The 26427-nt window shown below is 40.8% G+C and overlaps 1 protein-coding gene and 1 long non-coding RNA gene across 9 annotated transcripts in view; one reads left to right on the top strand and one right to left on the bottom strand.

The window, feature by feature from the left end:
• Positions 1–26427, top strand: part of KCNC1 (potassium voltage-gated channel subfamily C member 1) — a 157038-nt gene that overhangs the window by 6909 nt on the left and 123702 nt on the right. The gene's annotated exons all lie outside the window — the stretch shown is intronic.
• Positions 2345–26427, bottom strand: part of LOC119858064 — a 108354-nt gene continuing 84271 nt past the window's right edge. For 4 of the 6 annotated variants that reach the window (XR_005293773.2, XR_006282359.1, XR_006282360.1 and 1 more), the window contains exons 2-3: positions 5770–5861; positions 2345–3842 (exon numbers count right to left, since the gene is read on the bottom strand). This is a non-coding gene — a long non-coding RNA (uncharacterized LOC119858064). Of the gene's footprint in view, positions 3843–5769; positions 5862–6114; positions 6219–20283; positions 20346–26427 lie in introns of those variants that run through there. The other 2 variants (XR_006282361.1, XR_006282357.1) reach the window with 2 other exon arrangements.

Genomic DNA, 26427 nt, shown 5'->3' with positions numbered 1-26427 from the left:
TCTGAACATGAAGCCCTTATTCAGGCAAATTCCCCTTTGACTTCGCTGGGAGTTTTGCCTACACAAGCACTGAAGCATTCAGCTTCCTACTTCCCTAATAAGCTGGGTTTTTTTACACTGACAGTTGTTAACTTAGCCAATGTCAGGGCATCTGGAGCTTTCAGTAGAGTTTGTGTGCATGTGCTCACACTAGCTTTAATATGTTTTAAACTCTTTATTAACAATGCTGAGGGCTCTTATAGTACTTCCAAAGAAACATTATTGTTGCTTTTAAATAAAGGGTTTAAATTAAAAGGTGGTGCAGCTATAATGGAGTTCTGTGGAAAGCAGCATTCAGCAGCTTGGCTTCTAAATCCTAGGCTCATACAATATTCCCTGTGAGCGAGGAAATCAGCTGTTGTGAGCTGGAGGAGAGGCTTATGGGAAACTTAAGGTAAGGGTCAGAGATGGTCCTGCATCATGCTCCCCACATTTCTTCTTGACCCCATGGAAGCCCCTGCTTACCTTCATGGGTGGTCCTTGAGGAATGGGTTTCTTGTGTTAGGAAGGAGTAGATCAAAGTGGGAAGGGGGAGTGAGACCATTCATGGAGTTGCCCTCACTTTCCCTTCGCAAACCCAAGAGGATTGTCAACCTTGTCAAACTTAATTTAGTTCCTCCTGCACCAAGAGAACCCTCCCCTGCAGGAATGTTGATGGTGCAGCAGATGATGGGGAGCACATGACACCATGGATCCAGAAGGAGCCATACTTCCTCCATGGGATCTGTGTGCGCTAGGAGCCCTTGTTAGCTCTGGTTTCCACAAATATCTGAAGACCCAGAGGAATCTATTCTAATCCCCCAAAGGAAACTCAGGATATTGTCTTGGACCTTTTCTTTTTGTTTAATGAAGTTTTCATAATGAATTATTATGTGGCTACTGATATTGGGTGTGTGTGTTGCAACCATTTTACATTCTCTTCTTGTAATTAGGAATGGCCAATTTAGAACAGACACTGGTCCATCTAGCTCAACATCTTGCTTCCAGCCAGACACAAGACAGTTAGATGACAGCCCTCATAATAAACCACCTTTCCAAGTTCTTGCAATGCTCTACTGGAGGGAAGAAGAGAGATTTCTTCTCAGTCACAGTTGGCAATCCTAGAAGGAAGGACGGACAATCCCTGTAACTTTATAACGTAGTCGGTAAATTTTTATTTTAAAAAGGTGGCCCCTTGAATCCACACTTGCAAGGGACCCTCTATGTGGATTGTCTCCTAATTAGAAGCAGGGAAGAATCAGTCACCTCCAAGGAACTGTCCCCTCCCCGGAAGAAATCCATCTGGGCATGGGGAGGGGCAAGCCAGGAAAGCAAGGGCAAAGTGTGGTGGGGAGACATGCATTATCCTTCAGACCAACCTACAGGGGTTTCACAGAGTTCCAGCTTCTGCCTCTAGTTATATTAATTTTCCTGTAGAGCACCTTTCATGCTAAGGCCACCCTTTAAAAAGAGGTTACCAAGGGCTGCTGTGGGTGGAGGCTCCTTCAGAGCATGGCAAACCCAAGCCCCCGACGCCTCCTGGAAGAATTTAAAGGAAACTGCATGAAGGGAACCCTCACAAAATTCTTTTCCTGCCTTGTCCCTCCCTGTGGGTTTTCCCCTGGAAGGGCATGTCTAATCCTGTAATTAAACTTCCTGAACCTTTCATTGCCCTATACTTTGGTAGAAAATGGTACAGGCTTATTATAGAGTACACTGCATTGTAGCTTTGTAAAAATTATTGCCTTTTAACGTTACAAGAGGTTCCCTTGTTCTTGGATTACGGCATAGACTAAATCGTGGTGCACAAAAGGTTTTCGCTAATCACCCTTTTACAATTAATTATTTCATACCCCCCTTTAATATCTCCTTTCACCCTTTTTCTCTCGCATCAAGGGATCCATTCCTGAAAATGCTTATGTAACCCACTGGTGGTGTGTGTTATGTGTCCCAGTCCATGCCCAATCCACAGAGCAGAAGTCTTTTGTAGCCCCAACTAGAGAGTGTTAGCTCAAGCTGTAGCAGCTCATACCTTCAGTTCTGGAAGAACCTGGTACATTGGTCAAGATGGAAGCCACCAAACTTTCACATATACTCATGTGAGCTGTTCCATTGACTTCAATTATTATTTTTGTAAATCATTTATATTATGGTAGCACCGAATCGGAATCAGGGCCTCATTCTCCTGGGCACTGTATTTACACATAGGAAGACATGGTTCCTGCTCCAAAAAGCTTACAATCTGATTTCAGTCAAGGTGTCTCAAGTGGGAGGACAGATGAGGATAACAATGGTACAATTGCATGTCTACCTCAGGTAGCTAGTGTACAACCTGATAATTCTGATTCAAGGACATTTTCGTCCCTTTGCCTAGTTCCAGTCTTATTAATGTTACTTTAAAACTTCCACCTGTTTCCATTTTTAACCCCCCTCCTGCTTCTGCTACACTCTGAATATTTATAAATTATTATTTATTGTTATGCTTCTGTTTCATCCTATGGGGCTATTCATGTGATTAGGGATGGTTCATGTTATGAAGGGGTTTACTGGATTTAGCCTAGAGGTTGTGACCCTATACACTTTGCACAAACATAACTCCCATTAAAGCAGACAGCATTTCAGCATGTGGAAGGACTCCAAGATCAGATCATTCTGCAGTGCTCCTAAAACTTAATCCCAGTCCCACTACAGTCAATGGGAGGACTGCTACTGACTTCAATTGGGTCAGATTTGGCATCTAGTTTTTTCAGTCTTTCCTCTTATGCCCCATGGCCCTAAAAATATTCTTTGACTGAACTCTGACCTTTTGGTGTTTGTTGGAGAAAAGGCAATAGAATACTGACGTTTTATGGAGTCACATTTTGTGTGGAAGGGAAGGCAAGAGAGATGAGATCAGTTAATTTTGATTTATAATATATTTATAGTTTATGTTCACTTTAAAGTATGATACATAAAACTGATGGTTACAAATTAGTCCATACGTAGTAAAATTATTTTTCCATCTACAGTCTAATATTCTAGAATATTGTTTTGCCTTCATTGCAAAACACATATTAGATACTGAGCTGTGTACACTTATGGTGCTATTTAAGTAACAAATAATAACAAAGTGTATATGTATTGCCTCATTTTTTAATGTAAACTGAGAATTATATGAAATCAGCTACAAAGGGCCTGATCCTACTTTTACTGTAATCAATGTCAAAACTCCCATTAACTTCAAAAAGAAAGGCTAATTTGTCTGAGAGTGTTGAACAGAACAACCGATCATTTACAGTATGTTTCTTGAATAGATACATTATATATATTGATTCTGAAGCACTACGGCATAATATACAAATAAATCTCTCTCTTGGTAATTTATTGACAATGAAGTTCAACAAATTTTTTTAAATTATTAAAAAAAGTCTCTTAACAAAACCTTAAACACACTGTACTCAAACCTATAGCATTTATGCAGGCAAAACTCAGGAAGGCAATGGGAGTTTTCCCTGCACAGGACTATAAGATCAGGTCTTTATTCAGACTGCAAGACTTAATTTTATGTCTGAACAATTTCTGATCAAATGACATCTGAGTGCTGTATTTAGTAAAGAGAAAGGGCAAATGGGGACTGTTAAGATTGTTAACCAGGGGCCAATCCAGCAATCCTTGAGTCAAGTGCGTATTCCTTACTCATACAAATAAGGGATGCAGGATTGGGCCATATTTTGTACAGATTTGATTTTATGCAATTCCAGTGCATTCTTGAATAAAACAACAACAGAGCAGCCATTTTGAGTCTCTGCAACTGCAATTAGCTTCTCAGTTTCTATATCCTGCATCTAGAGTGAAGGGAGAAACAACAGTATTAGAAGACTGACTTTGCTTTCTCTTCTGAACACTGCATTATATAAATACATGAAACATATATCTCCTATGAACAGCATGTGAATGAAAAAGTTGGAGGGAATCAGTGAATTGCATAAAATAAAATAAACCCACAGTGAAATTTGAATGCTGACAGTTTTAGTGTAATTTTGATATTCCTCTTCTATGCTCATTAAGGGCCAAATCTGCCACCATTATTCACACTAAGTAGTACCTTACTCCATGAGAAGTCCCATTAATTTCTGGGGGACTAGACACAGAATAAAATACTTCCAAACATGAGTAAAGGTAAAAAGGATCAGTCTCTAACTGATTTTCATTTTCTTCAGATAAGATTTATGGGACGTAATGGGGTTCTAATAAATCATGCTATAAAAATTATGAATAAAGCTCAGTCCAAAGCTTTTTACAGTAATTGCTTATGATGTAAGACCCTTTAATAACAGCAAGTTAAAAATTGCATTGTAATGAGTCTTTGTTAAATGCAATAAATCTCTGATTTCAGCGTACTGCAGAGAGCCAGCTACATATGTGCTGCACACATTCTTAGAACGCAGGCACACTCTGCTGGCATCCTCTTATGTAATTACATTGATAATTCACTGGCAGCAATAACTCTTATCATAGGACTGTTTGATTTACACTGAGAAAGGTTAGGTCAAGACAGTCATGATTTTGTGATAGCATAAAACAATTTAAAACATCTTTCTGGACTTTCATTTGAGTGATGGAAAGAGAACCTTTAACAAAAAAAGCCACCAAAACCAGCCAGTCAGGAGAAAGCTAGTTCTTTAAGCAACAAAAGCAAGATCTGCTCTAACGGAATTCTTCAATATCCCAAGAATATACGCGACTTAAATAGGCATTTCAGTCTGCATGACTGGGCAGATACATCTACATTCCTTCACTTCCTGGGCCATCAACTCAACATTCACTTAAAAGTCTTTCCAAATGGGTACAGAATTCTGTCAGATCTAATAGCTCCTAGTTTCCTTAGCATGAAAGAAAACAGAAAATCATGCTCCATCAACATATAGCTACATTCCCCATTGAAATACAGACAGCGTGATCAGTCTAGATCATGCGTTGTTCGATATGTTGTAAGGCATCTCTCCACCACCTGCCCTTAGCATGAGAAAGCCTTGTCTGTACCTGCTGTGGATCAGCTCCCTGAAACCACCAGCCTCAGGCAACACAAGCACTTCCTTGCAAGCCTCACGCTCTCTCTGTACCAGTTAGCGACAGGCACACACTGACCCCTGAGACCTCAGAGAGTGCCTCTGGAGTGCTCAACCCCCGTTCCCCTGAAAAGCCCCAAAAGTCTCAGAGCCACTACTCTCAAAGGAACAGCACACACCAGCTTACATGATTCAACTCAGGATCCACACCCTTCTGAACACACAGCACTTTATATATACAGAGAGAGAGAGAGAGTGTGAAAGCAAGAATAAGGACTTGTCTACACTTACAAGTGTTGCAGTGGCACAGCTGCACTGGTTCAGCTGCACCATTGTAATGCTCAGTGAAGACATTACTTACACCGATGGGAGATTTTTCCGTACCCCTGAGCGACATAGTTATAGTGACATAAGTTGATAGTGTAAACCAAGCCTAAGTTTATTAAAGGACAGAGATTCAAGTGATAGAGTGAGAATACTGGGAACAAAGGGTTATACATTAAACAAAATCATAATATACGTTCTGGAGTCTGAACTTAACCAACAAGGCTTTCTCCTCTCTCTTACAAGATGGCTTACTCCAAGTATTTTCCCCAACATTTTCAACCAGATTGGCCGAGACCCCTTCTCATAAAATCAAGCCTGCTGGTGGCTTGTCCTCACAGATTAAATGGTTATGCTCCGAAAAGTGCATTGTCCTTACTTGTAAAACAGGGCTCTCCTGTGCTGTATTACTTCTTCCTGTAAATTTCCTCCGTTAAGATTTCCAAATCCTTCATTAGCGTTGGGCTAAGTCTGTAAATGGATGCAATACTTCATTTACATGTATACAGACAGATAGATTAAAAACTTCTTACATGAAAGAAAACCTGGTTTTTGCCTTTCTGTTGACCAGTCCCTAGTCACAGACCTTAAGAACATCTCCCTTCACAACATCCATCCACATGTTTTCCAGTGGTTACGGGATGAAGTGAGCTGTAGCTCATAAAATAAATTTGTTAGTCTCTATGGTGACCAGTGTGACACTGACTTTCAGTAGAGACCTTACATGACAGTCTTTTGGTCCCTGTACCCTTGTGTTCCCCTGTGCCCTCCAGAGGGCATCCAGAAGTTCTTGGGTCACACCTTAGCAACAAAGAAAACATAAAGCTGCATTTCTTACATCCCACAACCCAACACATTTCTATATCCACCACCATTAACTGCAGCAGCTTTTTAGCTAGAGAAGCCATTACAAAGAATACACTATCTAACTTTCTGGGGAGGAGACATTTTGGCCAGGACGAGAGAGCAAACCTCTGCTTTTACAAAAATTGCCATGGAATCTTTAATGTTCATGCAGAGCTGATCAGACTTTGGTGTTTTAGGTTCCACCTAAAATACAGATACACACAAATTTCCTGGGAAGTAGGAAGGGCTGAATTGACTCTGGTAAAATTTCATCCTGTGGTTCTGGATAGCCTAGGTATGCTACATGGGTGAAATCCATGCAAGGCTTATGCACCATTCATGACCAATTTATGCCCTATTTTGAGAAAGGCAGATCTTGTATTTAAGGCAGTGGCCTGGGACTTGGGAGCTCATGGTTCAATTCCAGATTCTGCCAGAATCCCTATGTGACCTTGAGCAAATCACAGTCTCTCTGTGCCTCTGTTCCCTAGCTGTAAAAATGGGAGTAATACCTCCTTTGGGTTGACAAACTGTGCTTTTCTAACCAGCCCAAATGAGGGGTGTGAAGAACAGGGGACGCTACTTGCACTCCCCCCCCCACCTCCCAGTGCCCCCGTTCAACAGGTGGTAACAATTTGTCCCTTTACGTGAGGTGTTTGTCCATTTAAACCTTCTTTCTTGTAGAGAACAGGTACTTTTCTAATCATTCTTAATAAAATAATAAATAATCATCATCATAAAAAGAGATGAAGTGAATTATTTACAAGCATGTCCAGTTTCCCAAGTTGTTTGATGAAGTACAGAACTGCATTGTCCAAGTTACTGAGTGACAGTGTGAAACCACAGAACTTCTATTTCTCTCCGATTTTTTTGTGCTTTAATATGCACCTTTTGCCTATTGCCAGCCCTCTGCGTTAAACACACAAACGAACTTAAGCAAATTACCAAATGTCAAGGAAAAACGACTCCCCGAAAATTGGCTTCCATTTAGCGGACACTCACTCATAGAGCAAGATCAGGGATACTCAGCCTGAGGCTTGAGAGCCACAAGTTGCTCTTTAATGTGTCTCCTGTAGCTCTTTGCAGCACATGATATTAAAACATTGTGTGATTTAATTACTAACCAGTCTAGGTTATTACCCAATCAGGGTGCTTTTACTATGTTATTAACCAATTGTAGTTGATAAAATAATAATACTTGGTCAGTCATTTTGCTGTGAGAATAATATAAATAGTAAATGAAACAATGAATTCACACAACTGTGGGTCTTTTGGGTAATGCTGACCGCTAATTTAGATCCTGAACCGCTGAGGTCAAGGTATCATAGAATCATAGAATATCAGGGTTGGAAGGGACCTCAGGAGGTCATCTAGTTCAACCCCTTGCTCAAAGCAGGACTAATCCTCAACTAAATCATCCCAGCCAGGGCTTTATCAAGCCCGACCTTAAAAACTTCTAAGGACGGAGATTCCACCACCTCCCTAGGTAACCCATTCCAGTGTTTCACCACCCTCTTAGTGAAAAAGTGTTTCCTAATATCCAACCTACACCTCCCCCACTGCAACTTGAGACCATTACTCCTCGTTCTGTCATCTGCTACCACTGAGAACAGACTAGATCCCTCCTCTTTGGAACCCCTTTCAGGTAGTTTAAAGCAGCTATCAAATCCTGCCTCATTCTTCTCTTCCGCAGACTAAACAATCCCAGTTCCCTCAGCCTCTCCTCATAAGTCATGTGTTCCAGTCCCCTAATCATTTTTGTTGCCCTCCGCTGCACGTTTTACAATTTTTCCACATCCTTCTTTTAGTGTAGCCCAAAACTGGACACACTACTCCAGATAAGGCCTCACCAATATCGAATAGAGGAGAACGATCACATCCCTCGATCTGCTGGCAATGCCCCTACTTATACATCCCAAAATGCCATTGGCCTTCTTGGCAACAATGGCACACTGTCGACTCATATCCAGCTTCTCCTCTACTGTAACCCCTACGTCCTTTTCTGCAGAACTGCTGCCTAGCCATTCGATCCCTAGTCTGTAGCGGTGCATGGGATTCTTCCGTCCTAAGTGCAAGACTCTGCACTTGTCCTTGTTGAACCTCATCAGATTTCTTTTGACACAATCCTCTAATTTGTCTAGGGCCCTCTGTATCCTATCCCTACCCTCCAGCGTATGTACCACTCCTCCCAGTTTAGTGTCATCTGCAAACTTGCTGAGGGTGCAATCCACACCATCCTCCAGATCATTAATAAAGATATTAAACAAAACCGGCCCGAGGACCAACCCTTGGGACACTCCACTTAATACCGGCTGCCAACTAGACTTGGAGCCATTGATCACTACCCATTGAGCCCGACAATCTAGCCAACTTTCTAACCACCTTATAGTCCATTCATCCAGCTCATACTTCTTTAACTTGCTGGCAAGAATACTGTGGGAGACCGTGTCAAAATCTTTGCTAAAGTCAAGGAACAACACGTCCACTGCTTTCCTCTCATCCACCAAGCCAGTTATCTCATCATAGAAGGCAATTAGATTAGTCAGGCATGACTTGCCCTTGGTGAATCCATGCTGATGGTTCCTGATCACTTTCCTCTCCTCTATCACTGAGCAACAAGATGATCTTCATTTCAGCCAGAATCAAAACCATCTCAGATTTGTTCACATGGGAACATAGGAATTTCCAGTTTCATTGAGACCAGTTGTCCATCTAGCCCAGTATCCTGTCTCCACTGGAAGCCAGTACTAGCTACTTCAGGGAAAGATGTAAAAAAACCTCTGCACTAGGCAGTTATGGAATAACCAGTTCCCAGGGAAAATTTCTTCTTAATAGTAATCATTTAAAGGATAAAGCATGAGCATTTATATACTTTCCAAACCCTTTTTAAAAATTCTTATTATAACCAGATATTTATGTTATCCAGATAAACATTCTATCCTTTTTTGAATCCTGTCCTCAGTGACATATTGTGGCAATGAGTTCCACAAACTAATCAACATAAAAATAAAATATACGTAAAGCAAGGCAACATTTCCCAACAAGTTGGAGTCAGATCCTGTTTCCATTGTATTCAGTTTCACTATTGACTTTAGCTGGAGCAGGCCCTGGCTTAATAGCTGAGGACAGATATCTGTAGTGCCATGTATTGATAGTTCAGGGACCAGATAGCTCACTCGTTTGGTATCACAGTGTGAATATGCTATAAATCACCCACTCCTTGCCAGCTGATAACTTTAGGGCATGGCCCATGAAATGAGCTGTCATCTTAGTACAGTTTCTACTGGGTAGATATTTACACCACCAACAGTTAGCATCCTATGGAGAGGTGGGCTTTTCATCCCTAGAGACTGAACAACATTTTCAGCTTTACAGGTAGGTTCCAAAGTCAGGGCAGGGACACATCAGTTAACCCATTTCCCAGTGCTATCATTCTGTCACCTTTCAGACATTATGTGTAAAGACAAGAGTCTTGGAAACCTCAGAAAGCTACTTTTGTCACAGTCACCCATATTTTATTAGAACAGGAATTTTCTTTGAGTGGAAGCTGATACATTGAATTCTTCATATTGCGAAGTGCAACGTCACCACTTGATGAAAGTGATTTCAATGGAACAACTACTGGTGCATAATGTTAAGCCCGTGAACAAGTCTTTGCAGGATCATGGCCTTAAGGAGCACTGTCAGGGACAGCAGAATTTGACCTTTTGCAATACGTGCACTATAGCTATGGCATATACAAACACCACACGTGCTAATCACTAAATGTTGCAGTTGTTAGATTCAACCTTCACGGTATATATGCTTGTCCAACTGTTACTTAGAGGAACTATTCTGCAAGGTTGATTGCAGAAGATCCCCCGCTGTTATTTATCTGTTACTGGAGTTTTGCCATTGGATTTCAATGAAAGCAGGAGCAGCTCCTTAGTGTTACTTACTATCTGATGTCATATCCATTCCAGCTATAACAGTTCTCAATTGTAATAAGATTGTAAGAAGCACACAAGGAATCGTCCTCTTTTACTGTCAAAAGAGCTTCTCTGTACAGACTAGGGCAAAAACAACATTGGACAAATTTCAATTTTTAAAATATTTTACTTACTCATTTTTTGATAATCAAGACAGAGCTCATGACCAATTATAAGGGAGAAGTGCTCACAATGTGAAAATTGAAACAGCACGCAAGACAATATAGAGGCACAGATAAGAAATCACCCTGCACTCCAAAAAATACCCTTAAGAGTAGGGTAGATGAAGAATTTCAATTCAGGTTAACTCACCTTGTTTTATATATTGCAAAAGAAAGAAGTAATATTTCTGTTTTAAATATCAGTGTTGCTGAAAATCAAAAATACAGCATCTGCCATCCAGTGGTTAGAATATATGAGAGTGTGGCAAGTTTGGAAAGGATTAATGGGCCCAGTCCTGCAGTACTTACTCAGGCACAATTCCCACTGATTTCATCAGGTGGTTAGCCCAAGTAAGGACTGCAGAGTAGGGCCCCAAAGAATCCTACAACTCAATCTCACTCTTACATGCAGCTGATTTAACTGGATCAGTTAATATTTATACGAATCATTGCCAGTGTCAAGTAGGATTAAGTTTATAAAAATAACAGAATCAAATTGGAGTATGAGAGTTTTAAGACTCTGGGTAAATGCCACTTTACATACTGTATTATTTATAGATTTTTTTTTGCCCCCTAACCAATGCTGTCATCCTGTCTCTTAGAATTATTAGGAAGGCAGAAAGAAGGGATCTAAAGCAGATGTAAATGTAGGAGAAGTCTTGCTGAAAACTCCAGCATCTCTTTTGCAATTAATAGGAGGAATGTGTGTGTAATGGTTAAAGCAGAGGGCTGGGATATAGAACTCCTGAGTTGTATTCCTAGTTCTGCTACAGGTTGTCTAAGACTAAATCATTTAGTATCAGAAGTATCCACTACTTTTGGGTGCCCCAATTTTTGAGTTCCTACCTTTCAGACAACTAGGGTGGGATTTTCAAAAGCATTCAGTGTTGGCCTTAGAGGGTCTGTCTACACTGCAGTTGGAGGTGTGAACGGAGCTAGCGTAGGCATACTCACAATAGCTTTACATTTAGCTAGCATGCTAAGAATAGCCATGAAGATGCACCGGTGTGGGCTTCAGTGCTGGCTGGATAACCCCACCTGGGACCCTGGGTAGGTACTCCATTACAAGCCCATGCCAGGATCCATGCCACCACATTTTCATGATTATTTTTAGCCATGATAGCTACATTAATGCTCATAGGTTTCAGAGTAGCAGCCGTGTTAGTCTGTATTCGCAAAAAGAAAAGGAGTACCGGTGACACCTTAGAGACTAACAAATTTATTAGATGCATCCGATGAAGTGAGCTGTAGCTCACGAAAGCTTATGCTCTAATAAATTTGTTAGTCTCTAAGGTGTCACCGGTACTCCTTTTCTTTTTATTAATGCTCATGTGGGTATGCCTACACTGGCTGCAATCACACCTCTGACTAGCGTAGACATATCCTTAGAGGCACAGCACAGAAATTGCAGATAAGTGGGACGATGGTGGCTTTAAGCAGAGGAGCTATGTAAGTTCAGGCAGACCAAGCTGAGCTACTTATGGGTGGCAATGCCATTTAGAATCCCCATAGTGGCATCTGCTATGGCCCCCCCGCCCATTAAGCCTGTGGCTGCGTTGCTCAGTTCCAATGATTGGGGAACTCTGCCCCTGCCAAATTCAGGCCCATAAAAAAGGCCAGAGTAAGGAGGAAAATTCTGGCCCTAGCACCCGATTTTCACAACTTCATCTGAAGTCCATGAGAGCTGTAGGTACTTAGCACCACACAAAAATCAGGTCAGGCACCCAAGTCTGTGGATGACTTTGGCAATTTAGGCCTCATAAGCTTTGTTCAATTTACCAGTCTGGATAATGAAACTAATCATACTAATACTTCTCTACATCACAAGGATGTCATGAGGATTAATAAGTCACCATTTGCAAAAGCACTTTGGGAATCAGCCACACAAGGATATATATATGCAAAATTATTAATAACAAGCAATTCCACAATAGTCAAGGCAATTAGAGTGAAACTCACCCTTGTGAAGAAAACCCAGGACAAAACCTGTGGCATCTCCTAATTCTTCCTTAAACCCACAAGGGCTTAAATAGGACTTAAAACGGGTGCACTGAGCTTGTGCCAAGCCCTATGCTGGGGTGAAGTTCACCTTTAATAGCAAGGAATTTGGGTAGTTAGGTTAGCATTTCCTGTAGATTTCTCCATGAAGAGGAATCAGGCATTATCAGGATTCTCTAACTCAGATGACACTTCCTCTTGCTTTTATTTGTGGGAAATGACTGCCTCGGATGGAGTACTGCAGAAAGGGATCTGGGGTCATAGTGGATCACAAGCTAAATGAAACTCAACAGTGTAACACTATTGCAAAAAAAAAAAAAGCAAACAACATTGTGGGATTTAGTAGCAGGAGTGTTGTAAGCAAGACATGAGAAGTAATTCTTCCTCTCTACTCCGCACTGATTAGGCCTCAACTGGAGTACTGTGTCCAGTTCTGGGTGCCACATTTCAGGAAAGATGTAGACAAACTGGAGAAAGTCTAGAGAAGAGCAACAAAAATGATTAAAGGTCTAGAAAACATGACCTACGAGGGAAGATTGAAAAAATTGGATTTGTTTAGTCTGGAAAAAAGAAGACTGAGAGGGGACATGATAACAGTTTTCAAGTACATAAAAGGTTGTTACAAAGAGGAGGGAGAAAAATTGTTCTCTTAACCTCTGTGGATAGGACAAGAAGCTATGGGCTTACATTGCATCAAGGGTGGTTTAGGTCGGACATTAGGAAAAACTTCCTGTTAGGGTGGTTAAGCACTGGAATAAATTGCCTAGGGAGGTTGTGGAATCTCCATCATTGGAGATTTTTAAGAGCATATTAAACAAACACCTGTCAGAGATGGTCTAGATCAGTGCTACTCAAAGTGGTGGTCCGCGGACCGGTGCCGGTCCGCGAGCCATCGGCTGCCAGTCTGTGCACACACTGGAAAAAAAATTGCTGGTCCCCCACATCACAAAGCTTGAGAAGCACTGGTCTAGATAATACTTAGTCCTGCCATGAGTGCAGGGGACTGGGCTAGATGACCTCTCAAGGTCCCTTCCAGTCCTACAATTCTATGATTCTAGAGAACTGCATGACAGTTTGATGCAGTACAATGACATGCAAGAAAAACTATGATTTTGGACCGAATTCTTTGTCAGTGTAGATGGGTGCAGTTCCTTTGACTTCAGCAAAGATGCACCAATTTACACCAGCTTGGCCTGATGTCTCCCTCTCACAGATGTTCATGTTTTTAAGACCTAGTTCACAAATAAAATGCATACATGCAAGTATGTGCATGATATGGTAAATTTAAACATACACTAGAAACATTCCTTTTTACCACTGTCAAGGCAGATTCCCCACTCTGACCTTGGCTTGGTAAACGCTGCCACCACCCAAGTGAAAAACTGCCTCTTACAAATCCTTAAAAATTCACTTGGGAAGTTTTGCCTGAGGTCCCTTGGCTTTTCCACCCGTTCCTCAGGGAAGCCAAGAAAGAAAACAAACAAAAGGGAAACCCAGCTGTTGCCACGAGCTAATTGAAAAACATATGCATGGACCTTTTAAGACACAAAACCAATCAAGTTCTTAAAAAAGGTAAATTTCATTAAAACAAAAAGAAAGAAAATACATCTGGAACGTAGGTTTTTGCTAGATTTTAAAAGTCAAGCACCCAAATGGTTTTCTTGGGGGTTCAGCTTAAAGGTTACAAGCAAACAAAAACATCTGGGGTTAGCACAGAGGAGTCCCACAAGCCAAAATAAAAGAAATAAACCTAATTGCATCTATCTAAACATTCCCTGTCCCAACGAATCCTGCTAGGTATGGACGATGAATTTTCATACCTGGTCCAAACTTGACACAGCATTCCAGCTGCCTCCGTCTCTTCAGCCCAGAGAGAACAACAGAGCGACAAAGGGAAAGCTCTTTTGTTCAAGTGCCCACTCCCTTTTCTTTACTTGGGGGACTTTTTAACCCTTTACAGGTAAAGCAAGCAACCACCAAGAGGGACTTTATAGCTAACTGGCTGGCTGGGTGTCCATAAAAGGAAGCTCCCCTGCATTCATTTATCATAATCACATTAATCACATTACCTGAGCCAGAAATCCATGTGGTTTTTAGTCAAGCAGGCTCAATCCAGCAAATGTGATTTTCACTGGTAGTAGCTGCAGACATACTGTGAATATAAGTTCTGGTATCTGTAAACGCTAAGACAAAAATCTCATTCTATGGAATTGGTCTCTTGCTCCTCAGTTTGACAGCAATTCTAGGCTTTTCTGGAACATGAAAACAGGCCTCACTCCATATGTTTGAAAGGAAGATTGCCCAGAGATAAAGCTAAACTCTGAACTGAAGAGTCCATAAAGAAACTCATCTACACAGGTGGCAAAGGGCGCAAAGCCTGGAAAAACACAATACAGAAAGTTTGTGGCCGATGGGGGTACAGGAAGGGAAACAGTAGTCCCAGGCCTTATGTCATGTTTTCACAAAGAGCAAAAACTGATGTGTGTAGGGATATGGATTTGCAAACAGATGTGGAAACTTAAGAGTCATCCATTGCACTGCCCTGTACATGATATTAATCACAACGAGGTAGAATTTCAGCATGGTGTGTAGAGATCAAGTGGCATAAAACTCTCACTAATGCTAATGGGAAGGACACATGCTATTAAATTCACCTGCACTCTGCACTGGAAAGGTCCTTTAGCTTACACGCAAAACAACAATTATGAATTCTTCAACTTGTTTAAAATAACACCCACTGGGCACTTGCAGGCAGGACTATGCCCATTTTCATGAGATTGTAGTCACCCTGGCCAAGGTGTTAAAGTGATTAGCGATTTTGGTGCTTCGCTATTTGGGTTCCTGACTTGGGACTCCTAAAGAGGTGCTATTTTTAGAAAGTACTGAGCACCCACCCTGTGAAAATCAGGCCCTTTTAAGGGGTCTCAGGTCAATACAACCCAGATCACTAGCCACTTCCAAATCTTGCCCCTTGGCTTTGAAACTCAGATCTTCTGGGTGCAGTTTTTAGCTAAAGAAAGATTTTTAGAGTAACAGTTTTACTATGTGTGTATCCTACTATTTTGTCTCAGTCCAATTTTTGGTTTAAATAAAAGTTAGTTAGAAAACTTTTGACCAGTTCTAGTTCTATTTTCCAAAGTCAGATTTTTCCCCTCAAAGAAGTGTTTATTCAAAAATTTCCCTTTTCTCTGTGAAATTGCGGGGGGGGGGGGGGAGGAGGAGATAAGAGGGGGTGTGAAGTATAAAACCAAAAAATATTTTATTTGATCATTTTTCCTTTCTTCTCCCACTTCCTTCTTTTTTCAGAGGCAAAATTAGAAAAAGAAAAGGAGTAGAGAGGAAGAAAGGGAGGAAAAGAAGGGTAAGGGGAGAACAGGAGTAAAGGAAACAACACATCTGGGGGAGAAGACTATTTTCTATATACATTTTTATAAAAAAAAATTTTGAACAAGAAATCTCAAAATCCTCCAGCTTGAAATCTGCATAAAGAAAATGGCTTAAAGCACTTTTTGATTTTTTTTCCAAAAAAAATGTTTTCTATTTTTCAATCAGCTTCTACATAGAGCACACTTTTCACTGAACAGCTACAAAAATATCTCAAAGTTTATGATCTTTTTAATCAGGTACGTGTGGAAACAAATTTCTATATAGATCAGGAAGATATGTAAGTGCTTTGTAAACTTCATACTTGCAAGCCTCGACCTAGCTGCATGTAGGGTAATCAGACAGCAAGTGTGAAAAATCAGGATGGGAGTGGGGAGGTGGTAATAGGAACCTATATAAAACAAAGCCCAAATATCGGGACTGCCCCTGTAAAATCAGGACATCTGGTCACCCTAGCTGCATGGTGTTATTACATCTTCTAGATGCCAGACAACTCTTCCTTCTTGAATGATCCACACCTCTGCTTCTGGTACTTTGCCTCTTAGAGACTGTGGTGAAAATTTTGGTTATTAGGACACAGTAACACTAGTTTTATTTATATAGCTACTCTCCCTCCCAAAGCATATAGGGTGCTCTGCAGCAGAGTAATTGCAAACACAGTATCATAAAAACTTCATAAGTACAGTCCCTTAAAACAGAAACACAAAAAAACAAATCAGACAGTCCAACTGAAACAGTGGGCAGGAGATAAAGACACATTAGGGAAAAGGGGGGAGAACTTTTTCTGAATGAGGAACAAAATCAGATGCATGTCAAGGGGAATGAACTCCACATTGCAGTGGCCATCACAGCAAACGCAAACATGCCTGCTGACTCTAGAAGCAATGGTTGGGATCCTGAAAGCGGGTTGGTGCATTATGCCAGATACCCAGCAGCGTTGAGTTGAGACCATCACAGGTTTTAATCTCCACGTTCAGCCAATTTAAAACAAATCCATCACTTTGCAAACAGTATAAAGAATGCAAGGTGGGGATGATGTAATCCTGGTCGTTCGACTCAGTGAGCAATCATGCCACTGCATTCTGAACCTGCTGCAAGCAAAGAACAGCCAGACTAAGAGCCCTTCAAAGAGAGGATCTGTAATATCAACCTTCGCGGTCAAAGAAGCATGTTTTGTTGTTGTGAGGTTGTGACTGAATAGAGGATCAGCCTGTGAAAATGAAAAATAACTTGTACTATCTCTGACATGTGTCTTGCATTGGAAGGGCATTGTCCAAGGACATTTTGGGGTTCCAGAAAACATGTTCTAATGCACTCATTTTTTCTGTGACCTATGAAGGACAGACACCAACCTGGTAAGAAAAATGAGGCCAACTTTATCTCCTCAAAAGCTCAAACACATACAAAGGGACTTTGATGCTCTATGATGCCCTTTGTGCTCAGAAATCCCAAGTATGAACTATGACCTTCACCACACACCCAAGGCCTTGAATCATATTTGGAAAGATCTTAAGAGAGATTTAAAGGGAAAGGTCTTTCTCAACAAAGACGCTGTATCTTCAAGAGGCTAGGACATATCACATGTACTTGCTGTAGCTAAGAGAGAAGACAGTTAGTTATTGCCTCTGAAAGCAGAGAGATGGCAAGGAAGCAGCAATGTCCGCCCCAGTAAGTATTACTCCAGCGGGTTCTGATTGCAGGTGAGATCCAGAAATATTTATCACACACTTGTACATAGATTAGCACATGGTTAGAACCAATATCATTTAAAAAAACGAGTCTGGAGCAAACGGTTGTTAATCTTTATTTAGTATTTATTAGTATAATGAAATGATGTGGTTCATTATATGCATTCCCTTCTCTAGGGGCTTCAATATGAATATATGCTTATGATCTGATGGAAGAGAACTTCACTGATTGCATACAGCACATACTATAGTAACAAGGAAGAGCAGCGTAGTCTAGTGTAGTAAGCAGAGGAGTGAAAGACAGGAACTTCCAAGTTCTGATTCTGGCACTGACTTGATGCATGACCTCTAACAAGTCACAACCTCTTGGTATTGGTTTCTCTGTTTGTATAATCAGGACAATACTTATTTACTTCTTAGGGTATTGTGAGGACTAATTAGTTAATGTTGGCACAGTAAGTTAGAGATATAATAGCACTACAAATTATTAAATAAAATATATTTACTCTCAGTGTTATGTTGCTTTAAGCAGATCAAGCAAAGACATCAAAATAAATCAGTGGCACCAGAAGACAGCTTTTATCTTTACTTTATTCAGAATATTCAGCACCCCTACAATAGAGAAACTGACAAAAAACAAGAAAGCAAAGCCTACAGCAATTCAGGTATGTTAATCATAGGAACATTTAAGGTTATGCCTATAATACCTTCTCCCAAACCACAGTTCAAACTTAAGGAAGTCTCTATGCCTCACATACAGGAAGAACCACTGTAGCAAGATATTCCATGTGCAACCGAACTCTACATGACAAGATCATTGATAAGTCTATTAAACCATATTTGACTAGGAGATGAGAAAGGAAGAAAGAAGTCAGGGAAATGGGATACACAGAAGAAGATCCATTATCTTGTCTAAGCATAGGGAAATTATTGCCTGTATATCTGGTTATTTTAAATTCAGACACAAAATAAAGAAGAACAGGGCTCTGTTCATGCCATATGTTGTCTGCCTTCATAGTTGCAGCTGGCCTAGTTTAGGGAGTCCCATGAGACTACAAAATTTTCTTCCTGAGTGTATTGACCTCGCTTCTGCTGTGGCGTATAGGAATGGAACAGAGATTTCAGTTTCAGGGAATACTATAGAAACAATCAATTTGTGCCTGAATCATCAAAACCCTTGATTGTCTGGCTGTACCGAAAGAAGGACAGGAGACACTTGACATGGGTTTAATCAGACCGCAACTTTATTACTAGACGTCTGGGACTACCCAACAGATAAAAGTGTACAGTGCAGGTAACCCCATGTTTATTCCATAATTACCTGGGGGGCTTTTACCAGCTCCCCTTCTTTTTTCATCCAGGTCCCTCTAGCGAATTCATTGCTGGGACCCTACCATACCCAGGAGCTTCCACCAGCTTCCCCTCTTTTTCCCATCCAGATCTCTCCAGCAAGTCCATTGCTGGGATCTTGCCATCCACCCCCCATCTCATAGGAGAGTTATGGGGGTTCGCTCCCTGCCGTACCAATCATAGGAGTCCCCAACCACCCCCGTTTGCTCCTTTCCCAAATACCTCTTTTTAAGTCCTTTTGCAAGCCATTTATCCGGTCACTGTATACCTTCCCTATGGAGTGCCTGTACTGGACATCTGCCCTACACTTAAATAATGAGTTGCAAATCCATCTGAATCCACTGTGGGGAAGGCAAAAAAACACCAAATCCACCTAAGCCAATATGGTGCCAAGGGAAAAATTCCTTCCCAGCCCAAACATAGTGCCAGTATGGACAGTGCAAAACTTGTGTCACTCCATGGGTGGGGTGGGGGGGAAAGGAGTTTCACACCCCTGAGCAAAATAAGTTAGATTGACTTAAGCAGTAGTGTAGACCTGCCCTAAGATAAGTTTTTACTACTACAGTATTTACACCTGTTAGCACTGGACTAACCAACATAGCTGAGCAGGGATAAGATGGATTCTACTCCTTCTTATGTATCAGCAACAGAACTCTTAACTAAAATTCCCATTGTAGAACCTTTATTATTGCTAAGAGATGCAAAAGAATCCAACCTAGCTTTCCGATTCCAAACTGAGGGCTTTGTTCTGGAAGGCATTGAGAAACAATAAGGGCAGGATTCTTAGCTGGTGTGAGCAATCATAGCACTGCTACATTTGATGGAACAGCACCCATTAAGGATCTGGCTCGAAATATGGAATTCCATTACATTTTTAACAAAATAATTTCTCACAGTAGAAATGCAATGTCAGGACTGAGATTCCATAGCTCCCACAGAAATTGCGGATGGTCAGCACCTTTCAGAATCAGGTCGTAAAGGAGTTCTCCGAGATGGGTTAAGCATTATAAAAAAAGTTTAAGCTGGTGAATACAGCAATTGTTTAGCTTTGATTCATTAGTATTAGTTTTCCATGTGGCATAATAATAATCCTTTGTGCTTCTATATGCCTTTTATACAAGGATCAAAGCACTTTACAAACATTATGTGAATTCTTACAACATTCTTGTGAGGTCGATAAGTATTATTTTACCCATTCTTACAAATGTATAAACTGAGGCACAGTAAGATTAAATTATTTGCCCACGATCATACAAAAAATCACAGGAAGAGGTAGGAATAGAATCTTGACTTCTAGTCCCATTGTTTCCACTCATCATACTAACCACAGATTTCAGCAGAAGTGTTACTGTGACATTACTAGCTTCCTGCTAAATAGTTCAAGAGTGAAATCCAAATCTAGGAGCACCTGTACAGTGTGTAATTCTGGTGAACAGTGTTCTAAAAACCTAGTGTTCCCCCCTCCTATCTGAAAATGAAAGGACAGTAGAAAACTTACACACACTCTAGGATGACCCACAACATTCTGTCCTTCCTTCTCCAAATATTTGTTTTTATTCCCTAGAAAATAAAGGGATAAACTAAGCTGTGGAAACTCAAGCAAAATTATTTACAGATTAATTGTCATGGTCACAGCAGATACCATGCTCCTGCCCCACCTTCCCGCAAGTTTATTGTGTAAACATCCTAGATTAATTTTATTAACAAAACAATTAGTGCCCTGGGACATCCAACCTTTACAAGCTAAAGACCTAGGAATGGAGGATCGCAGGGGTGCTGGAACAATTTGTATAGTGCAGGTGCTGAGAACCATTGAACCAAACTGTAAACCCTGTACATGATGGAAACCACTTCAAGATGGAGGTGCGGCAGCACCCTCAGCAACCCTAATTCCAGCACCTATAGAGGAGTATACTAATCCCCTCACCATTGCTGCTCCAGCAGGAGGCCAGGAGCCACTGGCCAATACAGCCCCCAAAGTGGGCAGATATGGCCAGAGAAGGGGCATGGCCAAGGGACTCACAGGATGTGCTGGTAATTCACCACAGGTGAGGATGTTCTGTTCTGAAAAAGAAATGTGAAAGTGGTGCCATCTTAGTCACAGACCTTCTCCAGGGGAGGATTCAGTCATATCTGCTAACTTTAGTGACAGCCAAACCCCCTGGGAGGGTTGCAGTGCAAACATTGCCTATCACCCCCTCTCCCCAACACGAATGCCCCACTGATGCAGATGCCCCTACCCTCTTGCTGGTGAACAACGGTTGCAATTTGGTCCCTCCCCCATACCATGCTAGTTAAGTGCTTGAATGAAGACCACAGTCTATAAGCTAAAGTCCAGTATGTCCGGAAACATCCAACAAAACTTTCTGTTTAATCGAGCGATTTCCTGTCTAATAAGAACGAACATTAAATAGCACCAAAATACCTTCATCTTCATTCTGCAGAGTGTACAAGCAGATTTCCTATGGAATCTATTTTAAATCCCACATACTTTGGATTTACAGCTGTATGCATTTCAGTTGCTACCTGCATACATGTTTATAACCCTACTTTAGTTTATCAGTTGGGAACAACTCGCTCACGGGGACCATTAAACCTCAGAGCCATTGCCAAAGAGCAGTTTGGGAAATACATTCTGCCAACCTAAAATTCCTGCTGTAGTATCAATTGGATAAAGCATTCTTCACTTCCTCTCCTGCAACTCTTGAGTAGTTTTGCTGTACTCTGTTTAACAACGAACTCCTTTCACCCAGAGGGTGCAGGTACTTTCACTCGTGGATAGAGTGATTCTTCTGTACAATTTTTGGAAAGCACTTAGGGATCTTCCTGGATGAAAAGCACTACATGAACATTAGATCATTCGCGTTGTAAACCCCATCTTGGAACTATTTCCAGGCTTTTTGGAAGGCTGAAGAAGAGAAGTTTGTGTATGTTATTCTCCCTTCCCATGCATAGTACCCTCCCTCCCCTTCCACTCCCCCACATTGTTGGCCTTTCAAGCGATTCACTTTAAGGAAATATTGGGATTTTACAATTTAGGATTTAATTTTGTTCTGAACTTAAAGATGTAAAATAATTTCTTCATTCAAGAGGATCCAACACGATTTGGGATTTTTTTTTAATCCTTCTAGTAATTTTCTGACCATCAAGTTGACATTTAAATATTATATATAATCTCTATAGTGCACTCTTCCTGATTGTTATTTTTATTTATTATCTATATTAGGTTAGTACCCAGAGGCCCCAATTGAAAATCTGGGCCCACTGTGCTAGGTACACATAAGCCACAGTCCCTGCCATGAATAATTCTCAGGCTAAATAGACAAGACGGACAAAAAGAGGAAGAAAAGAAGTATTATTATCCACATTTTGTATATGAGGAAGCACAGGGAAGTTGAAGGTCAGATTTTCTAAAGAACTCAGTACAAGCAGATTCAGACAATGACTTTTATAAAAACTAACCTATCTGAGAAATATTTCCTTTTTTCCCTCAAATGCGGAATTCTCCTGCCCTCAGAATTATACTTCCTGAGACCAGGAAAGGTAAGATTCAATCCTGCAACAGTGACAGGATTACGTTGGTTTCTCACAGCTCCCCAGGGCTAAAAATAGGAGCTTTATACCAATGGAGAGAAAAGTTATTCTCTTCTTTCTGATGGGTCCCAGCATTCACTTGTAGCCCCAGATGGTCTTCAGATATTTATTGCATCTTAGAATCATGACATGTTTAGATATAGAAAAACTATTTATAGATTTTTTTGGCTCCTTTTGAGTTCTGAAGAGTTGGACTCGTGGTAATTAAGGGACTTGCCTTTACAGGTGGAATGATATAACAAATAGTTCCTAAAAAATTGTAGAACTCTATAAACCATTCTTAAAATAGTTTTCTATAAGATGTGTCATATATATAGACTCCGTCTGATGTAAAGGTTTTATTGATACTTACTTAGGATGACTGGCGTAACTTTGCCACTTTTTGACTAAAGTCAGTGGATAGTCTACTCATGTAGACATAGTCTTTATAGCATACCAAACTATCATGTCTTGTCACACACACACACACACACACTCTCTCTCTACCTCTCAAACACACACACACACACACACACACTAAAAGAAATGGACCTGGGTGGGGGGAAATAACATTGCCAAAATGCCCTATTTCTCAAAGGTGTGTGTATATATATATAATTTTTCAGCACTCATATACTGTATATTTTTGTTTCAATTAGCAGAAAAACCTTTCTTAGTTGTAATTAAGTAGACAGTCTAGTTAATTATAAAACTAACTTGCACATAGATGTGAAATATAAATCAGCATAGGTGCAATTCAGGAGATGAGACAGTTAGCTACAAAGTTAAGTGTGTACTTAGGTGGCCTGTATATGCCTGAAAATTTTGACTATCCAGTGTTGTTCCACTTAATCTGGAGTGTTTAGTTTAAGTACAGTTTACTGAGGGGCTTTTTTATGTATAAATGACTTCTATGTTTCTCTGGCACATACCAACAACAGTATACAAACAAGGGGGTTGGGGCTAAGTCCTTATGCCTCCTTAACTTTGTTATTTCCTGATTTTTGAGTATGCAAGGTAACCATGCAAATGTAATGTTTCCTCCAAAAATATTTTTAAATTGAATATCCTAAGTGTGGATTTTTTTATTTATTTATTTTAAACAAGAAAAGAGAAATTCCATAATGGGGAGCTGTTTTGCTGGAAGCCACTGGAGCAACCTATCTCAGACACTTTACAAAGTCCATTGGAGGGAATCAGTCTTGCAGACCTGAGGTGTGGGGTATATATAACCTTGCAAGATGCTCAGTAAATAAGGCAAGCGTTTCTCTAGATCTGTTTCATTCATTGCACGCCTTTACTAAAGTTTTCACTGTTCAACTAAGTTAGGTATGCGTGCATTCACAGTCTTAGTTCCCCTCAGCAGAACATTTTACAAGCTTAGGGAGAAACCTCTGTGTAAAATTTACTGCCTGTGTGTGTACTGTGGTTTTAAACGGGTCATAAGTCAATCAATTCAAAGCCAATTAGCCTTGGGACACTCAGAGACATTTCTCCTCAATGAGGGCTGTCATCCTGACAGATTTCAGTTTTCTACCTCAATCCTCCTCAAGGCTAGAGCTGATCAAAACATTGCATGTATTTTGTCTTCTAACTAGAGATTATCCCCCACTGTTCTCATACTAAAAAGGGCTGGCCAATATTTGTTAATATTTAAGGGGAATACTTTTGGGCAGAGACAAGGCCTGGAAACATTTCATCATTTCCAATCATCATGGAAACATTTAAGCTGAAAAGTTAACATTTTAAGCAACTGAAAACTGGAACTACTTGCCTACTTTTAACTATAACAATTTAGAGGTTGCTGCTGCACCTGGTATAGATGACATGTTAGGCTGGATAGATGAATATATAAGACCTGGAGTAAGACTGAAGAACTTCCACTGAAGTTGGGTTCTGTTAGAGCTAATTTTTCTCAAAGGGTCTTGAGAATGCCCCGTTTATTTGGAAAACGTAGGAATAATACTAAGCACTTATATAGTACTTTCCATTTTCCAAAGGACTGTACAACAATATAAAAGAATTAGATATCACATTGCCTGTACATTATACAAAGCTACTTGAAACAGATATTTCTCAGGAGACTCACTCTACACACATCTCCAGTTTGCATCCCTCTGTAAACAGAAACAATAAAACCTAAAGCTGTTTCTTCATTTTTGACCAAAGCAAAATGCATTAGCAACCACTGAGTTACAGTTGTCACTTCCAATGCAGTATCCAAGATGTTATCCATATAATCTTTATACCTAATCTTTCTAGGTATTTGTAATTTGCTATTCACTGGTGTGTTCCATCATTGCTGATAGTGAAATCATTTAATAGAAGCAGGTAGTGGGGTAGGTGACAGGCTGATTGATAATAAGGTCTCCATTTGAAGCAATACTATAATAAGAGACAGACGTCTGGAGCAGCTTGCAGGCAGAGTTCTGTTTGAATTTTCTGCACCCAGGAGACGTTATCACAGAAATCATCACCATGCAATCTGGCATCCACCAAACAAGAAACCACCAACACAAACATAACCCAACCTAACACATTTCCTTAGGAAAAAAAAAGAGAGCCCTTCATTCATGGCCCTCAAAGCGATTTCTTAACCCATAAAAATGTAAGCCCTCTATAGGATACTTCACACTGTAATGACACTGGCACATATCCTTTCCTCTCCCCTCCTACCAATAATTACCACTTTATAAGGATCTTAGTTTCGCCTGTTGAAGGGTGCCAAAAAAAGAGAATTGACTTTGGAACAATCTGTATTTTAAATACAATCTCTTATATGTCACTACTTTGGCAGAGATATTGGTGCCATCAGAATACAAACACACATATTACATTTAGGGCCTGCTCCTGCTCCCAGTGAAATAAATGGCAAAATTCCATTGACTGCAATGGGAGTAGGATCAGACAAATCTTGGGGACAAAAGGCAAACTTTGCCTCTTCCAGGTTTCCATAAAAACTTGGGCATAACAGAATCAGTGTGGGTCTACTGCACAAACAGGGAAGATGGAGAAGATTGGAGGCACCTGTGTAGGGGATTCACACAACATTACTGCCCAAGTTAAAGCTCCTGAGTGCTGTGGCTTCCCTCTCCATATCTGTCCAGTGTTTGCACCTATCATAGAATAGAATCATAGAATATCAGGGTTGGAAGGGACCTCAGGAGGTCATCTAGTCCAACCCCCTACTCAAAGCTGGACCAACCCCCAATTTTTGTCCCAGATCCCTAAATGGCCTTTTCAAGGATTGAACTCACAACCCTGGGGTTTAGCAGGCCACTCTCAAACCACTGACCTACTTGAACATCTGACAGAATATACCTGCTATCCACTGCTGTGAGAAAACACGATTTTCACTTCACACGTATTTGCTTGCAAAACCGTAAGGAGAGAGCTTCATGGATGGGGAAGCGGAGGGTGTAGAGAGGCAGGGGCTGGGGCAACCGCAGCTCTCCCCAGCGTTGTCTGCCCTGTCAGTCTTGTGGTTAGGGTTACCACCTCTGAAGTACCAAAAAAAAAGGGGGGGGACATCTGGGATGATCCTGAGAACATAACTGGTCAGCTGGTGGTATGTCCTGGGAAAATCTGTAAGGGTGCTCTGTACATCTACCTCAGAAAGGGACACACCTGGGAAAACCTGGAAAGGTGGCAATCCTACTTGGAGAGCTTGAGTTAACATTAACCCACTTTCCTCCTCCTTTCTTTAAACACACTCGGAGGGTGGTTATGCAAAAGTAACCCACACACGGGATTACAGGATCCCCTACCCCCTAACCTAATGCATAAAGATAGGTTGTGGGTGGTAGGCAATTCTAGCTGGAATCTTCCTGGCCTCCGTCCAGCTCTATAATCTGCATTCATTCCTAATTTAATAGTGGCACAAGGGGGAGGTTTAGACACAAATCTTAATTGCAGAGTGTGTTCAAATGGATATAAAACAAAACTGTTTTCCTACCAAGGATTGTGGGACTCTGCTACACCAGCATTTTACAGCCTCCCAACCTATGAGCAGATGGACAGAATTTTTACAATAGTGGTTGTCTTTCTTAATGAAGCAGAGCTGCATCTT

Source organism: Dermochelys coriacea, chromosome 6 (genome assembly GCF_009764565.3).
Source record: "Dermochelys coriacea isolate rDerCor1 chromosome 6, rDerCor1.pri.v4, whole genome shotgun sequence".
NCBI classification, from domain to species: domain Eukaryota; kingdom Metazoa; phylum Chordata; order Testudines; family Dermochelyidae; genus Dermochelys; species Dermochelys coriacea.
The sequence above is the reverse complement of the archived record's forward strand: the minus strand, read 5'-3'. Positions and strand labels throughout refer to the sequence as shown.